Source organism: Peromyscus eremicus, chromosome 5 (genome assembly GCF_949786415.1).
Source record: "Peromyscus eremicus chromosome 5, PerEre_H2_v1, whole genome shotgun sequence".
Classification (NCBI taxonomy): domain Eukaryota; kingdom Metazoa; phylum Chordata; class Mammalia; order Rodentia; family Cricetidae; genus Peromyscus; species Peromyscus eremicus.
Window position 1 is genome coordinate 119,648,159 of NC_081420.1, and position 7,745 is coordinate 119,655,903.

At 49.0% G+C, this 7,745-nt stretch overlaps 1 protein-coding gene across 4 annotated transcripts in view; it reads right to left on the minus strand.

Annotated features, from left to right (window-relative positions):
* The window catches only part of Smad1 (SMAD family member 1), a 63,324-nt gene extending 61,589 nt beyond the window's left edge, over positions 1–1,735 (minus strand). For 2 of the 4 annotated variants that reach the window (XM_059264305.1, XM_059264302.1), the window contains exon 1: positions 1,371–1,448. The gene's annotated coding sequence lies outside the window, so the exon portion shown is untranslated. Of the gene's footprint in view, positions 1–451; positions 710–1,370; positions 1,449–1,634 lie in introns of those variants that run through there. The other 2 variants (XM_059264304.1, XM_059264303.1) reach the window with 2 other exon arrangements.
* Positions 1,736–7,745: the final 6,010 nt, after the last annotated feature.

A 7,745-nucleotide genomic window follows, 5' to 3' on the forward strand; every position in this document is an offset into this window, starting at 1 on the left:
GGGAAGGGGAGGGTAAACACGTTAAGTCAGGACAGCCGATTTCGGCCTGGCACCTACATCATAGTAACGCTGGTGGGAAAAAAAAAAAAGATTTGCACTAATTGGAAACACCGAGGCAGTGAACATCAGCTCTGCCTCGACTCTGTGAATTGTTCCAGCACAGCTCATCTGCTTCCGGTACAACTTAAAGTGGTAATTATAAACAAGATGAAAAATGAACCTGTCAGGGAACAGTTTTCTCATTGTGCTGAGGTGTGGGCACGTTATCCACCACAGGCCCTTGGAGGGAGAGATGTTGTAAAGGGCACGCTGTGATTTCGCTCCAGCAACAGAAAGACATTACACAGACCAAGCAACTCCTTCCAGCCGTGCTCTGAAAACTTCAGATGTCACCCAAGAGCCCAGGAGAGGGGGACGAGAGAGGCCGGGTGACAACACGATGCTCTCTTACACGGCTGTGGCCGGGGCTGGGGTTTGCAGACGGAAGGCTCTGGGCTGGATTCTGTTGTGCCGGGCATTTAGGAAAACTGCATGCGCCTCCGAATAAACAAAAGCCGCGACTACCACAGAACCGAGATGTGGCCGCCGCTGGTCCCTCCCGGCTCCCCAGAGCACCTCGGGGAGACGCTGTCCCCGCAGCCCTGGCTCGCTCGCAGTCCGCAGCGCGGCCGCACAGGCCCGCGCTCTCACGCCCACCGCCCCCACCCCGGACAGAAACACTAACAAAGACGCTCGGGACGAGAACAGTTGTTCCCGGCTCTCGGAACGCGCAGTGAAGCAATCGAATCCGGTAAAGGGAAAGGAATGAGGCGACACTGGGCGACGCAGGGGGTGTAGGCGGAAGGAGGAGGGGGGGGAACGACGCGAGGCCGCCAGACCTTTGAATAAATCAGAGGGAACTGTGCAGCGAACTTTCCTTCACCCCGACCCCCAAAACAGGCTGCGTGGGGACCCCGAGGGGCGCGCGCACCCATCCAGGGAGACCCGAGCGGAGCGCAGCGCTGTCCCAGCCAGGGGCTGCAGGCCGGGGCGGGGACACAATGGGGCTGCGGCCCGGTGCGGAACGGGGTCCCCGGAGAGCTGGGCACGCCCGACAAAGACGCGGGGAGACGGGAGAGGAGGTCGGGCGGCAGGTTCGCGGCCGCAAGGCGCCATCATGGGGGGTGGGGGGGTGGAACCGCGTCCAGGAGCTCGTCCCAGATTCCCCCAGAGCGGGTCCCCAAGTCTGTCCCGGATCCTCCCCGGAGCCCGTCCCGGATCGCCCCCCGGAGCCCGTCCCGGATCCCCCTGGAGCTGGTCCCTGTCCCGGTGCGCCCCGCGCGGCGCAGGACTAGTCCCTCTCGAGTCAGCTCGGGTACGCTCTGCTTTACCGGCTCGGCGGCGCGCCCATCGGCGGGGACGCACGAGACCGGGCGCCGGGTCCCGCGCTCCGCTCCGCTCCTCTCCGCTCCTCTCCGCTCCCGGCCGCCGTCCCCAGCCTCGGCCCTGGCCTCGCCGCGGTGCGCCCGCTCGCTCCCAGAGCCTGGATTGATCTGGTCGCGCTGGCGTCAGGCAGTCGGAACCGCCCAGCCTCCACAGCCCGCCTGCCAATACCCGGCTCACAACCCGCCCGCCCGCCGCTCGCCCTCGCTCACACGCGCACCGCGCGCGCCCGCTGCCGCCTAGGGATCCTCTCCAAATTCCCGGCCCGCGCCTGCCTCCGACTCTGCGGTCCCTGCCTAGCTGCCAGTCAAGTTCCAAAGCCTGTGTTTATTTTCCGAAATGTTCTTGAACACGACTACCGAACCCACCCAATCGTCCTACAAACGCCTTTTAATGGCCCTACAAGCACTGACCCAGTGATTTACAGGCCCTCCAGTGGCATGTGCCCCAGATTGGGTGACCAGTTAACTCCTGCTATGGCTTACACCAACCTCGCACTGGGTAGATGCATTTGTTGCTAGTACATACCCTTGCTGCGTCAAATGACAGAAGCCATTTGTATGTTTAATACAAGGTCTCTCGTAGCCCAGAATGACCTCGAACTCCCTTTGTAGGAGAAGACCTTGAACTTCTGCCCCTCGTCCTGAGTGCCACACGACCACAAGCTTTTATTTATAAGGTTCTGGGATCACACCCATGGCCTCATACCTGCCTGGCAAGCACCTTACAGCTGAGCTTCACCCTAGCCGTTTTGTTTGCTTGCTTACTTGCTTGCTTGCTGTGCGACAGACAGGGTTTCTCTGCATAGCCCAGGCTGGCCTTGAAGTGGGAAGTATCCTCTTAGTGCTGCAAATTTTTGGTGCAATCTTTTAGATGACATAGAGTATTGCCTCTGCTCCCCACAAACAGCACAAAGGAGCTCACATCTTCCTGGTCTGTTCAGACACCAAAAATACATTCTTTAAACAATCCACTTCTCTCTCGGTCAATTTCTGGAAGCTGGCATGAAGTCTTGGACATTTATCATAATGTTGAGTTATGTTCAGAGAAGAACTATTGTAGGAGTAAATGCCCCACAAACCAAAAAAAGAAAAAAATCATTGCCAGCAATATAAAGAAAATACCAAAGGCCACTACAAATTAACGGTACTCTCCAATTATTCCTGTACCTTTACATGCTTAGCATTCCACTTAAAATTCTTATTAATTATTTAAGTATTATATCTGTATTCCATATTTAATTATTCAAAGGAAATGCAACAAATCCCATAAACCCATAAAATGCCATTTATAAATTATACATAAGAATATTTCTGCTAATTAAATTTCTTCCTTCATTAAACTATTTGAGCACTTACTGGTCAATTCTTGGATCTCATCTTATTTTCCTTAAAAGCAGCGTTTGACGTAGTTGGTTGTTCTCTAGTCCCTTGTGCGACAGCTGTGTGAGCCTGGTTAATGCCACTCCGTCGTTCCCCACCTCCTACAGAACCTCTTTTGATGAAAAGAATGAGGTATATCCATACACAGGAACATTATTCAGCCACAGAAAAGGAATGGAGTACTCAGCACCAATTCAGCCAGGTGTGATAGAGCTTACTTGCTATCTCAGCAAAAAGATGAACAGTTCAAGGTCATCCTTGGCTGTATAGTAACTTCAAGGCCATCTTGGCTTGCGTGAGACTGTCTCAAAAACAAAACAAAAGCAACCAAACAACAAGGCATTCTACCAGACGGAGAAGGAAAGACCATACTTTATTTGCTCCATTTGTGTGAGATGTTCATAGTAGACAAATCCACAGGGACTAAAAGTTGCCTGGGATTAGGTGTTGGGGTGCAGAATTGAAGGACCTGGGATGATCACTAAAGGTTATAGGGTAGTAAAAGGATTCTAAAATAATAAAAATCTGATGGTTATGTAACTGTATGGATATAGTAAAAGTCATAGAATTTTATATTTTGAATGACTGCGTTATATGATTGTGAATTTTATCCCTATGAAAAGCGGGGGGGGGGTTGTTTTTTGTTTTTTGGTTTTTTTTAAAGGCATAGAACCAAAGGCAGTGAATGGTTCTTGATTAAATCCTAAAGGGAGGGGTGGAGAGACAGCTGAGCAGTTAAGAGTACTGGCTGCTCTTCCAAAGAACCTGGGTTCAATTCCCAGCACCCACAGGGCAGCTCAAAACTATAATTCCAGTTCCAGGAGATCCAACACTCTCTTCTGGCCTCCAAGTGCGCCAGACATGCACGTGATACACAGACACACATGTCAGCAAAAACACCTATACACATATAATAAAAATGAATTAAAAAATCTTAGAAGAGAGATATACAGTGGCATTATATAATTGTCCATTAAAATAATTTGTAATATTACAGATAGCCTTTCTTAGTGTAGTTCTGGTATTCCTAAATGATAATTATTAATATTTTATACACTATTAATTTTTATCTGACCCTGTACAAGTTATTTCTTTAAGTGGTAATAAAAATTTGGATAGTCTTTCAAAAAGGTAATTTTTGAGACAGTTGTAAATTCTGACTAACCTCACTATTAAAGTCATTTCATTTATTAAAAAAACAAAAAACAACAACAAAAACCACTTGGATTCACGTTTCACTCAGAATAAAAGCTCATAGCACGTGTAGAGGCCCTGTCTGATCTACCTTCTCTACCATCCTTTCCCCTCCAACCTGGTTTTCTCTCTTCCTCACATCATCCTGGCCACCTCCATCTTCCCGATGGACAGGGCTCTATCTCAGTTCTAATATAGTGCCATTACCACCCTGGAAGGCCCTGCCCAGAGATGTCCATAAAGCTTTCCCCACGCTGTGTGCCTCCCCGGCTCCGTGCCTGAACCTCCTGCTGCTCTCAACTCCACACTCACACATTGCTTATCACTATCTGGAGCTGGCATCCCTCTGTCCTGTAATAAATATCTTAGCTAACCAGAGACTGGGGGGGGCTCTTGTTTGTTTATTTTGCCTGCTTCCGCTATTCAATGCCATCAGAATCTAGCTGCTTTGGCCTTCCAGTGTGGACTGAAAGCCAGCATCCTTCGGGTCCTCAGCAGCAGACTGACCGTGCTGAGGCATCCAGCCTCATGAACCGGCAGCTACTGGACTGTTGTGCTGATGACCACGGTTGGATTACCCAAGCCCTTCATGTAAGCCAATCTAATACATTCCTTTCATAACGCATATTCATCCTATTCCTTACTGCTAGAAAACCTTGACTAATATGGTTTCCAACCCTCCCAGCAGAGGAAAGGGCACGTCTGCTCCATAGACTCTTGGAAGATCAGAAGCTAGAGCAGTGGTACAGGTAGAAACCAGGGCCAGGAGGGACGGCGGGGAGGCTTGGATGCACCCAAGCTGGTAGCTGCAGGGATGTGAGCCCCAGGGAGGTCTCTTTGTGCTGTTTTCTACTCTCTATGAACTGTCCCAGGAATGCTTCCTGAGAATGGGAGAGGGTAGCCAGAGGCTAGAGGGTAGAAGAGAGAAGAGTATTCTAAACACTCATCTTCTGAGAGTCAGGAAGCATCCAAAGTATGGAAATGTGGTAGGAGTGCCAGGCCACACTGCTAAGTACCCATTTGAGGTTAGCAATCATAACTTTGAAGCAAACCCAGTCAGCCAGGTTCAGTTGACCAAAGGAGGCTGAGCTGGGCTTCACAGAAGCAGGGGCTCTGCAGGTGAGTGTGATGGAGAGGATAGAAGAGCCAGACACTAGAAGGCATAGACAAGGGAGTGGCCACATGGAACCGGGTGGTGAGGGTCGAGGAGAGATCACCAGATGTTGGGAAGATGGTAGGGTCAGAGGACTGGCAGAGTCCAGTGGGCTTTTCTAGAGTTGAGGAGCATTCTCAATGCTGGAAAGGGCTGCTTGAGACTCACAGTCGACAGAGCTTACTAAGCATGGGGCGCAGGACTGAGCTCTGAAAGCATCCCGCATGAGGTGCAAGCCATCCTCATCATCTTTAGATGACATCAGAACCCATTTGATTAGGGTTTGTGAGAGGGGGAGGGGGAGGAGGAGGAGGAGGAGGAGGAGGAGGATAGCTTGTGTTTGCTGGCTGCCTGCCCTTGTTCTGAGCCCTCCACACAGTTATTAACCCCTTAGCCCCTCAAAACAACACAATAAGGAGCCGGAAAGTTGGCTCACAGTTAGGAGCACGTCCTACCTTGCAGAGGACCTGTGTGGGGTTCCCAGCACTCACATTGGTAGTTTATAGCTTCCTGTATGTAATTCCAACTCCAGGGAATTAGATACCCTCTTGTGGCCTCCACAGGCATCTATGTGCAAGTCTATGTACCCTCCCACCTCCACACATGTAATTAACAATAAAAATAAATCTTTTTTAGTATGGATGACATTATTTCTGTTTTTCATATGAGACACTAAGGTGCCAACTGCTAAGTGACTAGCTGCTGCTCACACAAGTGTGTTGATGCCTCTGGTATTCAGCATACCCTCTACCTATAGCAGATGCACTACAGGTAGGCCATGTTCTTTCCCCCAAATATTCACAGTTTCTGTCTCCAGGCTAAGAGTTTTAAGCGAATTCACATCAAAGGAACAATGAATTTTTAAAAGTAACTGTATGATTTTTAAAAAATTTTTTCAATAGTTTTACTTCTAATAGCAATCTGCTTTTGGTAGGTTTGTATCCACACACCAGCAGAATGACTTTGCCTGCTTTTAACATAAAACCTAAATAAGCCATGGCTTAAAGAAGACCGCAGGGAGGATTCTAGGACTGCAGGACAACTCAAGGCATTAAAACAAAGTCCTCTGCCATTTTTCTTGGCTTTTCCTTCGCGGCTAGTTACAAATTAGCTGCTGCAGCCTCTGTGGAAGAGCTGATCTGAGCCTGAAGCCCCTTTAAGCAGGACACTGCTTACCAGTACCGCAGGCAGCAGGTGACTGACGTCACCACTTAGAGCCTCGGCGAGCACTCACTGATGACAGTTCCCCTATGGTCTTTCCTATCTGCAAGCAAGGCTGGAGAATGTCCTTTTTAATCTGGCTACATGTCCCTGTGAGGAAGAAGGTAAGGGTGAAGGCAGCAAGCTCGGATGGCTTGCACTGGCTCATGAGCCCTGGAGGACGTTATGGGGAAGGGGTGGCTGTGTATGATGTGTGCACACGTTTGTGTTCAAATGTGCTTCCAGGAAACTCACTGTTAGCCGTCTTTATCACTCTCGGCCTTGTGTTTTGAGAGTTTTTCTCACTGAACGTTTCAGCTGTGTTGGCTGGCCAGCAAGCTCTTGGGCTCCACCTGGTTCTGCATCTCACCACCACCCCTAGTGCTGTGGTCACCTGTATGTACAGCCATGCCCTGCTTTAAATGGATACCGGAATTCAAACTCGAATCCTCCTGTACAGCAAGCACCCTTACCCACCAATGCATCTCCCAGGCCCAGTTTTCAAGGGTTTTTTGCAGACTTATTTAACACGTGCATGTGGAAGTTACTCATGGTGGGAGTATCTGCAACAACTACAGCAAAACTGGACGAACACCACGAGCTGAGGCCCTTCCCTCTCTCTGTGGAAAGCCAGTTGTTAAACATTTACCAGTCCACCAGAATCGGGCGAGCAACCAGGACTTCCTGCTACAAGAGGCCTTTCCCCCTCCTTACCTTCCTCAGTTATTTCTGACTCATGAGTCAGATTTATTAATGATTAAGCAGGTACAATTTTCAATGCTCGCCATAATAACTTCCCACTTCTTCCTTCCACAGTGGTTCTAGGCTCACCCATTTACAGTCGCTCCTACCCTTCCCTTAGAGGGTGTGCAGTATTCTCTGCTAGTGGGTTGGAAAGCTGTTGACATTTCTGTTCAAGTCTTATTTTTAAATATTCTGACTTTAAATATTAGTCTAGTAAGATTTGGACATGTTCAGAAACAGTCTCTGATTTTTATATTCCAGCTGTCACTAAGACAATCCACTTTTCTAAGGGATAATCTGACTCAAACATGCCACTCGCTGTAAAATAATTCCTGCTTTCAAAATTAGTCCCGTGCTGTGCACTGGAGCAGAGGCAGGCAGAGCTCTGTGAGTTCAAGGCCAACCAGAGCCACATAGTGAGACCCCGTCACACACACATACATACACACACACATACATACACACACTCATACACACTCACACATACACATACACACACACTCACACACACACACTCATAGACACTCACACATACACATACACACACTCACACATACACACACCCACACACACTTACACACATACACACACACACATACACATAAATTTGTGTGGAAAAAGAAGTTGTTTGAAGTGCTATTGTTTCATCT